The 18,055-nt window shown below is 42.9% G+C and overlaps 1 protein-coding gene and 1 long non-coding RNA gene across 2 annotated transcripts in view; one reads left to right on the top strand and one right to left on the bottom strand.

Annotated features, from left to right (window-relative positions):
- reln (reelin) overlaps positions 1–18,055 on the bottom strand; it is a 514,851-nt gene that overhangs the window by 16,981 nt on the left and 479,815 nt on the right. The window lies entirely within an intron of this gene.
- On the top strand, positions 9,542–9,893 carry LOC310732360. Its single transcript, XR_014535460.1, has 2 exons — positions 9,542–9,700; positions 9,839–9,893. It is a non-coding gene; the product is annotated as an uncharacterized lncRNA (long non-coding RNA).

Below are 18,055 nucleotides of genomic sequence, written 5' to 3'. Positions count from 1 at the left end.
TAGGATAAGTTATCCACCTGGGAATTATACTACACTGTATCTTGTGAATTTGTCTGACAAGAACCAGTAAAAAAACGGATACATCGGCTAATGTTGTCCAGCTCATCATTCCACGAACCTGAACTGTGGAGTCGTTACGCTGCCGCCGGAGGAAGTATAAGCGGATGAGTAAAAAATGAGATATAGTCAATAGCCATAGCCCGTAATCTGGAGAGAAAATTGAGGAAAAATTGGAGGTATATAGAATTGCGTATAAAGACAGTATGCTCAGCTACAGACAGGCACGAAAAGCTGTTAGAGCTGAACACTTGAGCAAACTCATAGAAAACAACAAAAACAATCCCCGGTTCCTTTTTACTACAGTAGCTAAGTTAACTACAAATTAGGGATCTGAAAAATGTGTTCCATCACAGTTTAGTAGTGAAGATTTTATGAATTTCTTCACTGAAAATAATAGATAACATTAGAAAAACAATTGTGGCAGTTCAACCTCTAAGACCATCTCCTAAAACAGTCTCACCTTCAAATCCACAACTACACTGTTTTACATGTATAGGACAGGAAGAGCTGTATGATGTTATTATTAAAGCATAGTACAGAAACTGCCCTAGTTAAAATCACTAATGACCTGTTTTTAGCTTCAGACCAAGGCTTCATCTCGCTGTTAGTTTTACTTAATCTTAGTGCTGCGTTCGACACTATAGATCATGATCTTCTCCTAGATCGCTTACAGAATTACATCAGCATTCAGGGACAGGCATTAAGCTGGTTTAAATCCTACCTGTCCGATCGTTACCATTTCGTAGATTTAAATGGAGAGCTATCCAGGCTAATGCTAGTGAATTATGGCATGCTACAAGGTTCAGTTCTAGGTACCCTGCTCTTCACAATATACATGGTTCCCTTAGGAAATATTATTAGAAGGCATGGAATTAGCTTCCATTGTTATGCTGATGATACCCAGCTATATATCTCATCTAAACCAGGCGATACAGCTCAATTAACTCAGATAACTGAGTGTGTTAAGGAAATAAGAGATTGGATGACCCATAACTTTCTACTTTAAATTTCTGATAAGACGGAGATTTTGCTCATCGGCCCAAAAACTAGTATACAGAAGCTCTAGCATGTCAACCTGCATTTAGACGGATGTTCTGTAACCACTAGTTCAACATTAAAAGATCTGGGAGTTATTTTAGACAGCAAATTGTCTTTCAAAAATCATATCAACCAAGTTACAAAAACAGCCTTCTTTCACATTAGAAATATTTCTAAGCTAAGAAATATGTTGTCTATATCCGATGCAGAGAAGCTCGTCCATTCGTTCATGACCTCCAGAATAGACTATTGTAATGCATTACTAGGTGGATGTCCTGCATCATTATTAAACAAGCTTCAGTTAGTTCAGAATGCGGCAGCAAGAGTTCTTACAAGGTCAAGAAAATATGACCATATAACCCTAATCTTATAGTCCCTACATTGGCTTCCTGTTAAGTTAACTACTTCTTACTAATAAAGCACTAAATGGTTTGGCACCCATGTATCTCTCCAGTCTTTTAACATGCTACAATCCGTCACGATCCCTGAGATCTCAAAACTCTGGGCTTTTAGTAGTTCCTAAAATAGCAAAGTCCACTAAAGGTGGTAGAGCATTTTCACATTTAGATCCTAAACTCTGGAATAGTCTTCCTGACAGTGTTCGGGGCTTAGACACAGTTTAAGTGCAGATTAAAAACATATATTTTTAGCAAAGCCTACACATAACATACGTCTCACATCATAACCTTGTGCTCCAGAACATCTGATCACATGCACATTATCAACTTGTGCTGTTAATATCATGAACAGCAGCTACGCTAATTTCTCTCCACTGCTTCTCTTGTTCTCCACATCCCGAGGCTTCCTGAGGTTTGGCCAGCTCCAGTCACGTCCCACCTCGTGAAGATTATAGACTTTAAAGAAGTAGATGCGAAACTCGCAAACATCCCGAACCATCTAGAGATGTACCAGTGCCAATTGGATCCCACTACATGTGTGGAGTTTTGACATTGGACCTCCTGGAGTGTTTAAAGGCTCTGGTATGGAGAAGCTGTTGCTGGATCTATTGTTCTTCTTCTTGCTCCCATTAGGGGTTGCCACAGCGGATCATCCGTCTCCATACCACCCTGTCCTCTACATCTGCCTCTTTCACACCAACTACCTGCATGTCTTCCCTCACCACATCCATGAACCTCCTCCTTGGCCTTCCTCTTTTCCTCCTTCCTGGTGGCTCCATCTTCAGCATTTTTCTACCAATATAATTCATGTCCCTTCTCTGCACATGTCCAAACCATCTCAATCTCGCCTCCCTCACCTTGTCACCAAAACATCCTACATGTGCTGTCCCTCTAATAAACTCATTTCTAATCTTGTCCATCCTCGTCACTCCCAACGAAAACCCTAACATCTTCAGCTCTGCTACCTCCAGCTCCACCTCCTGTCTTTTACTCAATGCCACTGTCTCTAATCCATACAACATCGCAGGTCTCACCACAGTCCCATAAACTTTCCCTTTCATTCTTGCAGATACCCTACTATCACAAATCACTCCTGTCACTCTTCTCCACCCACTCCACCCTGCCTGCACTCTTTTCTTTACTTCTCTAACACACTCTCCATTACTTTGCACTGTTGACCCCAGGTACCTGAACTCCTCCACCTTCTCCACCTCTTCTCCCTGCAACCGCATCACTCCACTGCCCTCCCTCTCATTCACACACATGTACTCTGTCTTACTCCTACTGACTTTCATTCCCCTTCTCTCAAGCGCATATCTCCACCTCTCCAGGCTCTTCTCAACCTGCTCTCTACTCTCACCACAAATCACAATATCATCTGCAAACATCATAGTCCAGGGAGACTCCTGTCTGACCTCGTCCGTCAACCTGTCCATCACCACTGCAAACAGGAAAGGGCTCAGGGCTGATCCTTGATGCAGTCCAACCTTCACCCTGAACCAGTCTGTCGTACCTACTGCACACTTCACTGCCGTCACACTGTCCTCATACATGTCCTGCACCACCCTCACATACTTCTCTGACACACCTGACTTCCTCATACAATACCACAACTCCTCTCTTGGCACCCTGTCGTACGCTTTCTCTAAATCCACAAATACACAATGCAGCTCCTTCTGTCCTTCTTTATACTTCTCCATCAACATCCTCAAAGCAAATAAGGCATCTGTGGTGCGCTTCCTCGGCATGAAACCATACTGTTGCTCACAGATGGTCACCTCTTCTCTCAGCCTGGCTTCCACTACTCTTTCCCATAACTTCATGGTGTGACTGATCAACTTAATTCCCCTGTAGTTACTGCAGGTCTGCACATCTCCCTTATGCTTAAAGATCGGTACCAGCACACTCCTTCTCCATTCCTCAGGCATCCTCTCCCCTTCCAGAATCCTGTTAAACAATCTGGTTAAAAACTCTGCTATCTCTCCTAAACATCTCCACGCTTCTACCGGTATGTCATCTGGTCCAACTGACTTTCCATTCTTCATCCACTTAATCGCTGCTCTCACTTCCTCCTTACTAATCCTTTCTACATCCTGCTTCACCAACTCCACATCCTCCAACCTTCTCTCTCTCTGATTTTCCTCATTCATCAGCTGCTCAAAATACTTCCTCCATCTTCTCAACACACTCTCCTCATTTGTCAACACATTTCCCTCTCCATCCTTTATTGCTCTAACTTGCAGTACATCCTTCCCAGCTCGGTCCCTCTGCCTGGCCAATCGGTATAAATCCTTTTCTCCTTCCTTAGTGTCCAACCTCTTATACAGCTCCTCATATGCCTTTTCCTTGGCTTTCGCCACATCCCTTTTTACCTGCTGCCGCATCTCCTTGTACTCCTGCCTACTTTTCTCATCACTCTGTCGATCCCACTTCTGTTTTGCCAACCTCTTTCCCCTAATGCTCTCCTGCACTTCCTCATTCCACCACCACGTCTCCTTGTCTTGCTTTCTATTTCCAGATGTCACACCAAGTACTTTTCTAGCTGCCTCCCTCATCACTCCTGCAGTAGTTGCCCAGTCATCCGGCACCTCTTCACCACCACCAAGCCCCTGTCTGACCTCTTCCCTGAACCTCACACTACACTCTTACTCCTTCAGTTTCCACCATCTTATTCTTCTTTCAATCCTTACTTTCCTCCTCTTCTTCTTTGCCTCCAAAACCATCCTACAGACCACCATCCGATGCTGTCTAGCTACACTGTCCCCCGCCAACACCTTACAGTCTCCAATCTCCTTCAGGTTGCATCTCCTACACAGAACATAATCCACCTGTGTGCACCTTCCTCCACTCTTATACGTCACCCTATGATCCTCCTTCTTCTTAAAATACGTGTTCACCACTGCCATTTCCATCCTTTTAGCAAAATCTACCACCATCTGCCCTTCCACATTCCTCTCCTTAAAACCATACCTACCCATCACCTCCTCATCACCTCTGTTCCCTTCACCTACATGCCCATTAAAGTCTGCCCCAATCACCAATCGTTCTTTCCTAGGTACACCATCTACCACTTCATCTAATTCACTCCAGAATCTTTCCTTCTCCTCCATCTCACAGCCAACTTGTGGAGCATAGGCACTGATGACATTTATCATCATCCCTTCAACTTCCAGCTTCACGATCATCACCCTATCAGAAACTCTCTTCACCTCCACTACACTCTTACTGTACTCTTCCTTCAGAATCACCTCTACACCATTTCTCTTTCCATCCACACCATGATAAAACAGTTTAAACCCACCTCCAATGTTCCTGGCCTTACTCCCTTTACACTTGGTCTCCTAAACACACAGCATATCTACCTTTCTCCTCTCCATCATATCAGCTATCTCTCTCCCTTTACCCGTCATAGTACCAACATTTAAAGTACCAACCCGAACCTCTACTCTCCTACACTGCTCCTTTTCCTGCCGTCTCTGTAGACGTCTTCCTCCTCTCCTTCTCCTCCTTCGGCCAACAGTAGCCCAATTTCCACCGGTACCCTGTCGGCTAACGATACCTGTGGCGGTCGTTGTTAACCCGGGCCTCGACCGATCCGGTATGAAATTCTCATTTGTGATCAGCATATTTGATTTGGCACATGTTTTACGCTGGATGCCCTTCCTAACTGTTGCTGGATCTATGATGATCACAAATGTTGAGCTCAGTAGCTCCTACTTTTATACCAAAGGCTGTAGAAAGAACATTTACTTATACTCAAATACTCCAGTACTCATCTTAGTTCTCACTCTCCAGTGTTCTGTATTGTTGAAAGATTTATGATCAAACTCTTGATGTCACCCAAATGAGGATGGGTTCCCCTTTTTGAGTCTGGTTCCTCTCAAGGTTTCTTCCTCATAACATCTAAGGGAGTTTTTTCTTGCCACAGTCGCCATGGCTTGCTCATCAGGGATAAATGCACACTATTCACCTTGACTGTTGATTTCTGTAAAGCTGCTTTGAGACAATGTCTGTTGTGAAAAGCGCTATATAAATAAACTTGACTTGACTTGACTATGTGCTTTACAGAGATGTGGCTGTGTGAATGGATACCAGACTCTGCACTGCAGAGTCTTTTAGGTTTTAAGAGCAGACCTCCAAATGTTTTTAGGCAAGACGAAGTGTGGAGGAATTAGTTTCTACATCAACAGTTTTTGGTGCATTCATGTGACAGTGATCCATCTTTTTTTTATAAACTATATGCTCTTTTACTTGCCGTGCAAGTTCATTCATTAATTCATTCTGGACAATGTTTACATTCCACCGCAAGCAGGAGGCACAGTGTGTGCTCGCCGACCAGATCCAGTGTGTGGAGTGCAACAGCAATTTTCTTCTTCAAATAAAATGTTTGTCACCATCTCTGTTTCTATCAGGAACTGTAAATGCCTACTGTTCGTACCATGAAATTTGTGCTTTGAGTCTCTACCAATGAATAAATCTACACTGGTACTCCAGTGTAGATTTATTCATTGGTAAAGACTCAAAGCACTTTTGTATGACGCGCTGGATAAGGGCGTCTGCTAAATTCCGCAAATGTAAATGTAAATGAAATTGTTCGTAAGTTGTTATTGACTACCAGATATCTTCTAATGATATAACCAAACCAAATTGTCAAAACTAATAAATAAACAATACAATATACTAAAACTAATCGAAAATACTGTATACAATATTTTGTATTAAGTAATAAAAAAGTATAAAAAAAATTAAAATAATTTTCACTCCAAAAAATTCATTTGCCCTAGTCCAGTGCACATCATGTAGACTCGTTATGGTCGAAGACTAGCTAGTGGCATTTTTCCGTTTTGAATTTTTCTGACAAATTTCAATTTGAGGACAGGTTTGTTTGTATCTGGCGAACGATTTTGGCTCATACGTCAATTTCATCTGGGATTCCCGGGGAGGTTTGGGATGATAACAGTGGACCTCCACTACAGTCTCCACCATTTTGGGTAGGCCCCGGACCGGATTACCGACGGCAGGAGGCACCAACCCAAGTGCCCAGCTTCCAAGTCCCACTGGGGCCATCGCCCAGCTGTTTTTCCTCGCTGGGTGTGCCGCTCAGTTCGTGAGTCCCGCTGAGGGTGTTGCCTCACTAGAGACAGTTACTGGGAGCAATGAAGGCGTCTCACTGCCGCCAGGCCAAAAAGCGGGCGCCACTCCGCCCCAGTGTTCCGCAGAGCGCGATGCTCCGCCCTGGCATTCCACTGCCGTCTCACTGCCGCCAGACCGAACCAAGGGCGGCGCTCCACTCCAGAATTCCGCTGAGGGCACCGAAGGGCCGCAACGAGGGCGTCGCACCACCGCCTGTCCGCGAAAGGGAGGTCGTACCGTCGTCTGGCCGCAAAGGGGCCTTGTCCCACCGCCTGGCCACAAAAGGGACGTCGTACCTCTGCCAGACCGTGATGGAAACGTAGTGGCAGGAACCACAAGAAATTCACAAGAAAATCACAAGACAAGAAAATCATGGCAGACACATATGGTAAGTGAAGACTTGATGTGCGTTTGAAGTCGCATACTGTGTGAGTAGGTGCTACTTACTTTGCAACCGCAAAAAAATGTTTTATATGAATACAAATTCGTACTTACTAAATTAGCCACGGTGTTACTGTCATGTGACTTACCAGTTTTATTGGCATCCCTTCCTACCGTTCCCAATCTTTCTTTTCATAATTTTGTGAATTATAACTTGCTAGTCTGTTGACCTACTGTTTTTCACATACATGCATAAATATGAGTTGGTATTCACCAATACCACACAGCATGTGAACAGTGCTATATTCAAACAAAAAAAACAGAGACAACATGTATGTAATTATTGTTAATGTTAAAAGTTCATTATTCATGCCTGCATAGCTGATGTGCAGGAGCTGTAGCAAAGCACGCTGAGTGGAAAACATTCTGTGTAGTGTAAAAATAACTGAACTAAATATCTGTTTGCTTTATGAAAAGGTTCATATTCTTCTTATTATTATTTGTTTTTGTTCCCAGTATTTAATTTTTTTATAACAAATGTTATGAAAATGTAGGTAAAAAAAGAGGTATTTGTGCATCCCTACATACAGTGAGGAAAATAAGTATTTGAACACCCTGCTATTTTGCAAGTTCTCCCACTTAGAAATCATGGAGGGGTCTGAAATTGTGATCGTAGGTGCATGTCCACTGTGAGAGACATAATCTAAAAAAAAAAATCCAGAAATCACAATGTATGGTTTTTTAACTATTTATTTGTATGATACAGCTGCAAATAAGTATTTAAACACCTAAGAAAGTCAATGATAATATTTGGTACAAACTTTGCAAACTTTGTTTGCAATTACAGAGGCCAACATTACCTGTAATTTTTCACCAGGTTTGCACACACTGCAGGAGGGATTTTGGCCCACTCCTCCACACAGATCTTCTCTAGATCAGGTTTCTGGCCTGTCGCTGAGAAACACGGAGTTTGAGCTCCCTCCAAAGATTCTCTATTGGGTTTAGGAGACTGGCTAGGCCACGCCAGAACCTTGATATGCTTCTTACAGAGCCACTCCTTGGTTATCCTGGCTGTGTGCTTCGGGTCATTGTCGTGTTGGAAGACCCAGCCTCGACCCATCTTCAATGCTCTAACTGAGGGAAGGAGGTTGTTCCCCAAAATCTCGCAATACGTGGCCCCGGTCATCCTTTCCTTAATACAGTGCAGTTGCCCTGTCCAATGTGCAGAAAAACACCCCCAAAGCATGATGCTACCAACCCAATTCTTCACAGTAGGGATGGTGTTCTTGGGATGGATCATTCTTCTTTCTCCAAACATGTTTAGTGGAATTATGACCCAAAAGTTCTATTTTGGTCTCATCTGACCACATGACTTTCTCCCATGACTCCTCTGGATCATCCAAATGGTCATTGGCAAACTTAAGACGTGCCTGGACATGTGCTGGTTTAAGCAGGGGAACCTTCCATGCCATGCATGATTTCAAACCATGAAGTCTTGGTGTATTACCAACAGTAACCTTGGAAACGGTGGTCCCAGCTTTTTTCAGGTCATTGACCAGCTCCTCCCATGTAGTTCTGGGCTGATTTCTCACCTTCCTTAGGATCATTGAGACCCCACGAGGTGAGATCTTGCATGGAGCCCCAGTCCGAGGGAGATTAACAGTCATGTTTAGCTTCTTCCATTTTCTAATGATTGCTCCAACAGTGGACCTTTTTTCACCAAGCTGCTTGGCAATTTCCCCGTAGCCCTTTCCAGCCTTGTGGAGGTGTACAATTTTGTCTCTAGTGTCTTTGGACAGCTCTTTGGTCTTGGCCATGTTAGTATTTGGATTCTTACTGATTGTATGGGGTGGACAGGTGTCTTTATGCAGCTAACGACCTCATACAGGTGCATCTAATTTAGGATAATAAATGTAGTGGAGGTGGACATTTTAAAGGCAGACTAACAGGTCTTTGAGGGTCAAAATTCCAGCTGATAGACAGGTGTTCAAATACTTATCTGCAGCTGTATCATACAAATAAATAGTTTAAAAATCATATATTGTGATTTCTGAATTTTTTTTTAGATTATGTCTCTCACAGTGGACATGCACCTACGATGACAATTTTAGACCCCTCCATGATTACTATGTGGGAGAACTTGCAAAATAGCAGGGTGTTCAAATACTTATTTTCCTCACTGTATGAGAAAAGTATTTGTTTTTGGACACAGAGTTGTTGAAAGGAAAATTTGCTGCAAAAAAATCAGTTAAGAGGATAGTTCACTCAGAAACAGAAAAGTTAAGAGGATAGTTCACTCAGAAATGGAAAAAAATTATCATTTACTCATCATTTACGAAACCCACAAGACTTTAATTGAGAAACACAAATGAAATCAACGAGATTTCTGTCCCTCAATTGACAGTCTACACAGATATCACATTGATGCTTCAAAAAGTTCATAAAACTAATTCATCAAGCAGTTTTGTCGTGGCACGCATTTATTTGTTACCTTTATTAGCACCATCTTGTGGCAGTTGTGGTTTAACAAAGAACGTTAATGAATGTGAGCTGTTTTCTTAGTGGTTGGTTTAGGTCATGTGACTCTTGGGTTAAAGGTTAACTAGGAAATAACTGCAGTGTTCAAGATTCTTTCCATGCGGTTGGCTCTCTGTTTCCTTCACGTTTTGTGCCTTGGAAAGGCTTTGCCTGTAAGTTGTTACCTTTTTCTTAATGCATGTATATATTTCTATATTTGTGGTTTATAAGTGACTATAGTCAAACTATTTTCCAACAATGGTTATTCGTGAACATTTTGTTACAAGACATTGTAATTTTGTATGTTTCAGTTTTACAAAAAAGAGAAAGAAGAGGAAAGAACAAAACAGTAAAAACACTTAACTTCACTCCTGCGTCTGACCTTTTCTGACTCCTGTTAACTATCTGTCGGTTTTGCATAGATGAAACGCTCATCTGGGACAAAATAGTAAAAAGGCAACCACACAGCGGGCACTACATTTCAAGGAAAGCAAACTCTAATTCCATTATTCTTCGTTAATCATCACATCTTGCACTCTTAGACAGACTCAACGATACATGATGGCGGAGAAAGTTACGGAGATTGAGGAAGCTACAGTGCGAAGCCAAGCATTAGAAACAAGATCTATAGCCTCTGCTTCAACTAATATATCTAGAAGCTCATCAGCTAGGATTGCTGCATCCAAGGCTCGCGCTAAGTTGGAAGCTGCGCGGGCTAAGGCTGAATTCCTAAAAAAGAATCTGAGATCTTGATTGAAAAGGCTCAATTGAAAGTAACAGAGGCCCACATGGAAGCATCTCTATCAGCGCTAAAGCATGAGAGTGAGGTTGCAGCAGCCCTTGTGGAGACAAAGGTGCTGGAGGCAGCAGCAGAAAGTGAGCTCGGAGAAAGAATATCTGATGCGAGAGAGATTTCTGATCGCACTTGTGATTACGTCATGCATCAGTCTCTACTGGAGTTCTCACCACCTGTTGAAGATTAACAATACCAATCACCTCTAGAGCTCATTGTCCATGTGTTAAAGCCTGAAACACCCCAAAGGCAGCATCGCCTTACCGCTTGGGCTGTCAGAGATTCCTACAATAAACCTGATACTGAGAGTATGGTGCAGCAGCCTCAGAGGTCAGTGAAATTCCAAGCACCGCCATTCACCTCCTCACCATGTAAGACAACACCACAGTCATCGTTCAACAACGACGCTAACGTGAGTGAGATCGCCAGGTACCTAGCACGCAGAGAACTTGTTAGCTCAGGCCTTTTCAAGTTCGATGATCGTCCTGAGAATAACTGGGCGTGGAAGTCATTTTTCGCCAACGCAATTGGAGGTTTGCACCTGTCAGCCACTGAACAGTTAGACCTTCTCTCTAAATGGTTGGGAGAACAGTCTTCACATTATGTACGAAGGATCAGAGCTGTGCATACAGGTAACCCAGAGACAGGCTTGAAAAATGCTTGGTAGCGCTTGGAAGATTGCTATGGTTCTCCAGAGATTATTGAGAAATCCCTCTTTGACAGGATCGATAGCTTTCCAAAGATAAGCAACAAGGATCCCAAAAGCTTAGAGAGCTTGGATATCTTCTACAGGAAGTGAAGTCTGCGAAACACGAACGCTATCTACCTGGACTTACTTATCTTGACACTGCACGAGGTGTAGCTTCCATCGTAGATAAAGTTACCTTACAGTCTTCAGGAGAAGTGGATGGGTCAAGGTTCTCATTACAAAACTGTACATCAAGTCACCTTTCCTCCATTCTCATTTTTTTGTGATTTTGTCTGCAGAGAGGCTCGAACACGCAATGATCCGAGTTTTGCTCTGTCTTCGGGAATCAATAGTGTGTTGAAACTGGAACAACCAGTCAAGAGGCAAGTGAAAAGCGCAGTCTATGCTCACAAGACAGAAGTGTCATCAGGTACCGTGGGTCAGACAAGCAGCTCAAACTGTGAGTTGGATGATGTGAATAAGACCTGCCCGATTCATAAAAAACCCCACCCTCTCAAACGTTGCAGAGGTTTTAGGAGCAAACATTTAGACGAGCGCAAAACATTCCTTAAGGAGAAAGGGGTTTGCTACAGGTGTTGTGCTACTACCACTCATCTGGCTAGGGATTGTAAAGTGGCTGTTAAATGTAAGGAATGTAGCAGTGATGCTCATGTTGCAGCACTTCACCCAGGACCACCACCTTTAACTTTATCTGAGCATGGCGGGGAGGGGGAGATAGACAGACCTCAACCTGCTGTCACTTACAAATGTACGGAGGTTATGGTAAAAATTCACGATCCTGCTCGAAGATTTGCTTAGCTAAGGTTTACCCAGCAGGCCACCCAGAAGAAGTGATCAAGCTTTATGTGATCCTGGACGACCAGAGCAATAGATCGCTTGCTAGAACCAAGTTCTTCGACTTGCTGCATGTCAAAGGAGAGAGCTCAACATACACCCTACGAACCTGTGCAGGTGTGACAGAGACGCAGGGAGGAGAGCCACAGGGTTTGTTATAGAGTCCTTAGATGGAGCAACAAAGGTGAAATTGCCAACTTTGATCGAATGCAACAATATGCCGGATGACAGGGCAGAGATACCAACTCCTGACGCAGCATGCTGGCACACTCATCTAAAGCCCATCGCTCATTGCATTCCTCCTTTGGATCCAGAAGCCCAAATTCTTCTTCTTTTGGGTCGTGACATTCTTCAGGTTCATAAAGTACGGGAGCAACATAATGGACCTAATAACGCACCCTATTCGGTGTAACCCAGATGAGGATGGGTTCCCTCTTGAGTCTGGTTCCTCTCAAGGTTTCTTCCTTATGACATCTCGAGTTTTTCCTTGCCACAGTCGCCACCGGCTTGCTCATCAGGGACAAACTTACTCATAAAGAACATATTCATTTTTAATCACCGCATTATCTGTGTAAAGCTGCTTTGAGACAATGTTCATTGTTAAAAGCGCTATACAAATAAAAATGAATTGAATTGAATTGAACTATGCGCAAAGACTAGACCTGGGCTGGGTCATAGAAGACGTCTGCTTAGGATCTGTTCACAGGCCTGCAGCACTTAGTACTTACCACACTCATGTACTTGATAACGGACGTCCTTCTCTACTTCCTCCATGTCCTAACAAACTCAGCATCAAGGAGAAAATTGACATCAAGCCTCTGCCTGAAGTATCTTTGGCATGTGACACTTTCATCTTTGATGACTACGTAATAGGAGATACCATCTTTGAGAGTTCAAAGGATGATAACAAAGTCGGATTGTCCATTGAAGACAGGCGCTTTCTGGACATCATGGATAGAAAGATGTTCATGGATCAGAGCAATAGCTGGGTTGCACCGCTCTCATTTAGAACACCTCGTCAGCGACTCCCTAATAATAGAGACCAGGTATTAACACGCCTATCCTCTCTTCTGCGCACACTGGAAAAAAGACCTGAGATGAAGTCTCATTTTGTTACCTTCATGCAGAACATCTTCGATCGTGACCATGCCGAGGTAGCTCCTCCTCTTCAAGAAGGCCAGGAATGTTGGTATTTACCTATCTTTGGTGTATACCACCCACAGAAGCCTAGCCAGATCAGAGTTGTCTTCGACTCCAGTGCGCAAAAAACAGGGCATCTCCTTGAACAATGTTCTTCTCTCTGTTCCAGACTTAAATAATAGCCTCTTAGGAGTCTTACTGCGTTTTAGAAGGGAGCTGGTAGCTGTAACTGCAGACATTGAGCAGATGTTTCACAGCTTTGTTGTGAAAGAAGAAGATAGAGACTTACTTCGTTTTCTTTGGTTCCAGGACAATGACACCAGCAAAGACATCATCGAATATCGTATGAGGGTGCACGTGTTCGGAAATAGTCCATCTCCTGCTGTAGCCATTTATGGTCTTCGACGAGCAGCAGCTTATGATGAGAAGGAGTATGGTTTAGATGCTAAACACTTTGTAGAAAGAGAATTCTATGTCGACGATGGACTTCTGTCAACACCCACAGCTGCGGAAGCAATCGACCTGTTGACAAGAACAAATAAGATGCTGGCCACTTCGAATTTGAGAATGCACAAGTTCGCTTCTAATAGCAAGGAGGTAATGAACGCATTCCCAATCGAAGATCATGCAAAGGGACTTAAGGATCTCAAATTGGAAGTTGACTCTACTCCTATCCAACGTAGTCTTGGACTTAGCTGGGATGTGATGAGAGACATATTCACCTTTCGTGTAACAGACATCCAGAAGCCCTTTACTTGCAGAGGGACCCGCTTGGGTTCGTTGCCCCTATCATCATTGAAGGGAAATTCCTATTGCGAGAACTCTCAGGTGAGGCTCTTGACTGGGACTCTTCTCTCCCTGAAGATAAGGAAGAAGGATGGAATGCATGGAGGAAATCCTTACAAGATCTCAAACAGCTGGAGATTCCCAGACCGTATGTCCATATTACCCTCTCTATAGCTCTGAGAAAGGAACTTCACATTTTCTCAGATGCTTCTGTCAGAGCGATTGCAGCAGTGGCATATCTTCTTGTAATTAATGAAGGAGGAGCATGTCACACTGGATTCGTTCTAGGGAAGGCAAAGTTGGCTCCACAAGTTGCTCATACAATTCCCAGACTGGAATTAGGAGCTGCAGTTCTAGCTGCAGAGTTGGCAGAGACAATTATAAATGAGTTGGACTTCTCTTTAGATGCCGTGGAGATTTACACAGACAGCAGAGTTGTCCTGGGCTATATCTATAACCAGACAAGACGCTTCTACGTATATGTAGCCAACAGGGTTCAGCATATCCGCAAAGTGTCAAGCCCAACACAATGGCATTATGTATCAACAAAGCATAACCCTGCAGACCATGCCACCCGCTCTGTTTTGGCAGCACTGTTGAGCACAACTACTTGGCTTACAGGACCCACCTTCCTGTTGCAGGTGCATCAGAATCTGCCACTGGAGGAGGAATTCAACCTCATCGGGCCAGAGTTGGATGTCGAGGTTCGTCCTCTCATTACTACCTTATCTACTGATGATTCTCATCTCGAATGTCAGCGATTCGAACGATTCTCTTCTTGGAGGTCATTAGTCAGAGCTATAGCTTCTCTCTTACATGTTGCCCAGACTTACAAGTTGTCTGATGATAGAGAAAGAACCTGCAGATCGTGGCACTATTGTGCTAAACCTCGTACAGTGGAAGAGTTGTTGCAAGCAGAGGAAGTCATAATCAAGAGCATGCAGAGGAAAGCTTACCAAGAAGAGCTTACTTGCATTACCAATGGAAATGAAATTTCCAGGTTCAGTGCTCTGAGGAAACTGAACCCTTACATAGATAATAAAGGCCTTCTCAGAATAGGAGGTCGGTTAAAGCATGCAACTCTGGATCTCAAAGAGAAGTTTCCTTTGATCATTCCAGGACGCAGTCATGCTGCAAAACTACTGGTGGAGCATTACCATAATCGAGACAAGCATCAGGGTCGTGTGTTCACTGAATCCGCTATCCGCAACATAGGGTATTGGATTGTCGGTGTCAAAAGGCTTATTAACAGCATTCTACACAAGTGTGTCATGTGCAACAAGCTTCGAGGGAAGGTAACTGAGCAGAAGATGGCAGACTTACCCATCGATCGCCTGAACACTGAACCTCCTTTCACGTATGTCGGGCTCGATGTTTTCGGACCATGGACAGTCGTCGCAAGACGCACACGAGGAGGACAGGCACACAGCAAAAGATGGGCTGTTCTTTTTACTTGTATGAGTACACGTGCCATACACATCGAGCTGATTGATTGCATGGATTCATCCACCTTTATAAATGCCTTGAGAAGGCAAACAAATTAGTTCGGACTGTGGGACCAATTTTGTAGGAGCCTGTAAGGAGCTGGAAATTGTGCTACCCAATTCTGAACAGCCTAGTGTGAAGAGGTACTTGGGTGGAGAAGGTTGTTCATGGGTCTTTAATCCACCTCATGCATCCCACATGGGAGGAGCCTGGGAGCGGATGATAGGAGTCTCAAGGCGCATACTGGATTCCATGCTCCAGCAGATCAGTCCTTCTTGAATTACACATGAAGTGTTGTCTACTCTAATGGCAGAGGTTACAGGAATTGTCAATTCAAGACCTCTTGTTCCTATTTCTTCAGACCCAGATTCACCTTTCTTGTTGACGCCAGCCATGCTCTTAACTCAAAAGGGTCATGCAGTCCTCTCACCTCCAGGTGACTTCAAGGAAACCGATCTCCACAGGCAGCAATGGAGACGGGTGCAACATCTTGCCAACACTTTCTGGAGTAGATGGAGGCGCGAATACCTCGCAACGCTTCAAAGCCGAAGCAAATGGCAAAAGGAACAACGAAATCTAAAAGAGGGTGATGTGGTCCTTCTTAAGGATGCTCAAGCCAAGCGCAATGACTGGCCAATGGCCTTTGTAACCAAGACTTTCTCCAGCAGTGATGGAAAAGTGAGAACAGTTGAACTAAGAGTTGCAAGGAATGGGACAATCAAGACATTACTCAGGCCTATATCAGAGACTGTTCTTCTCATGCCAACAGAGGACTGATAAGTGTGAGGTCTTTTGTGAACATTTCCTTTATCTTAGTTAATTATATAGTGGTATCTAAACAATACCAGGCGGGGAGTGTCGTGGCACGCATTTATTTGTTACCTTTATTAGCACCATCTTGTGGCAGTTTGGTTTAACAAAGAACGTTAATGAATGTGAGCTGTTTTCTTAGTGGTTGGTTTAGGTCATGTGACTATTGGGTTAAAGGTTAACTAGGAAATAACTGCAGTGTTCAAGATTCTTTCCATGCGGTTGGCTCTCTGTTTCCTTCACGTTTTGTGCCTTGGAAAGGCTTTGCCTGTAAGTTGTTACCTTTTTCTTAATGCATGTATATATTTGTATATTTGTGGTTTATAAGTGACTATAGTCAAACTATTTTCCAACAATGGGTATTTGTGAACATTTTGTTACAAGACATTGTAATTTTGTATGTTTCAGTTTTACAAAAAAGAGAAAAAAGATCAACTTCACTCCTGCGTCTGACCTTTTCTGACTCCTGTTAGCTATCTGTCGGTTTTGCGTAGATGAAACGCGCATCTGGGACAGAATAAGTTTAGTCCAAATTTTCAGGAGAGACTAAATCACTTTTTATATGACAAACAGATTATTTTTTACTGGCAGTAATCTCCCATTACTGATGTGTGCAATGATTAATGTTTATATGTTGGTATGTGGTGAACCACCCCTTTAAAATATAGCTGTAATTTTTGTTTATTACAGTGGCAGCAATGTGGTTTCCCAGTCCAGAGGAGCTTTGGGGATTGCAGTGAATCTCATTGTAAATCATTAAACTTATTAAATCATTAACTGCCAAGGTTAAAAAAAAAAAAGATCAAAAGCTAAAGATGGGTGTTTTAACTGAGGGAGCAAAGACCATTGGGTGAGTGACCTTCTTAAGAAAAATGACACTGATGAATGGCACAACATAAAATGCAGATTTAGGAAAAGGGAAATATATTGTGTTCCTAGTAGACTCAGGTGCTGACATCTTACTAATGTCAGAATGCTCACACATCTTAAACCCTAGTGGTCTGTCACATGCCTGTGTGTGAACCCAAGCACAGAGAACAACTAGGAGCTGAGGTGAAGGCCATATTTATTTATTTATTTAAAACAATCCAAAAAAACCTAAAAAAAAGTAGTAAAAAAACAAAAAAAAACAAAACAAGCTTGATTACAAAGGTCTGATAATAGGCAACAGTCCAAAAATCCAAAAACTCATAGAACAAAGATCCAGCAGGGAAACAAAAGAATAGTTTTGAGAATTGACAAAAACAGATGCATCGATGGTTAAAAAAGATTGTGCTGGGATGAACACCAGTGTACAGTGGGAGTAGATCTGTTCATATTTTATGTGAGAATAGGGAAAACACATACATTTATTATGTTTAATTCATATCCACACGTCATTGTATAAGCATTGGGATACAATGAAACGTGTAAAGACCTTTACTGGAAACCCAGCTCAGATGTAAAACCGTGTTTTACAGTTAAAGAAAGAAGAAAGAAAGAAATCTGTCATAAATCCCACTAATAAGTAAATGGTTTTCTGTAATGGACTTGGCTAATGCTTCATTTATTCTACTAGTGCACCAAATAGCCAGTTGTTTTGCAACTTTTTTTCAACATGAAAACACAAGATTGTGTATCATTAGTCTCTGAGAATCTAAAATGAGAACAGAGCAAACATAACACAGGGATTGTACCAACCTGTGCAGAACAGCTAGCGGATGTCTTTACAGACACCTTCAACATCTCCATGAGCAGCAACATTGTACCTACGTGCCTCAAGACAACGACCATTGTTCCCGTGTCGAAGAAGTCTACTCCTGCTCAATGACTATCATCTTGTCGCGCTCCCACCCATCGTGATGAAGTGTTTCGAGAGGCTCGTCAAGATGCACATTAAGACCCAGATTTCACCCTCCTTGGACCCCATGCAGTTTGCGTATCGTTTAAACCGTGCTCATCTGGCGAACAATGTCACTTGGTCACTCAACA

Source organism: Silurus aristotelis (genome assembly GCF_946808225.1).
Source record: "Silurus aristotelis genome assembly, chromosome: 10".
Classification (NCBI taxonomy): Eukaryota; Metazoa; Chordata; class Actinopteri; order Siluriformes; family Siluridae; genus Silurus; species Silurus aristotelis.
This window is presented reverse-complemented; position numbering and strand designations above follow the sequence as displayed.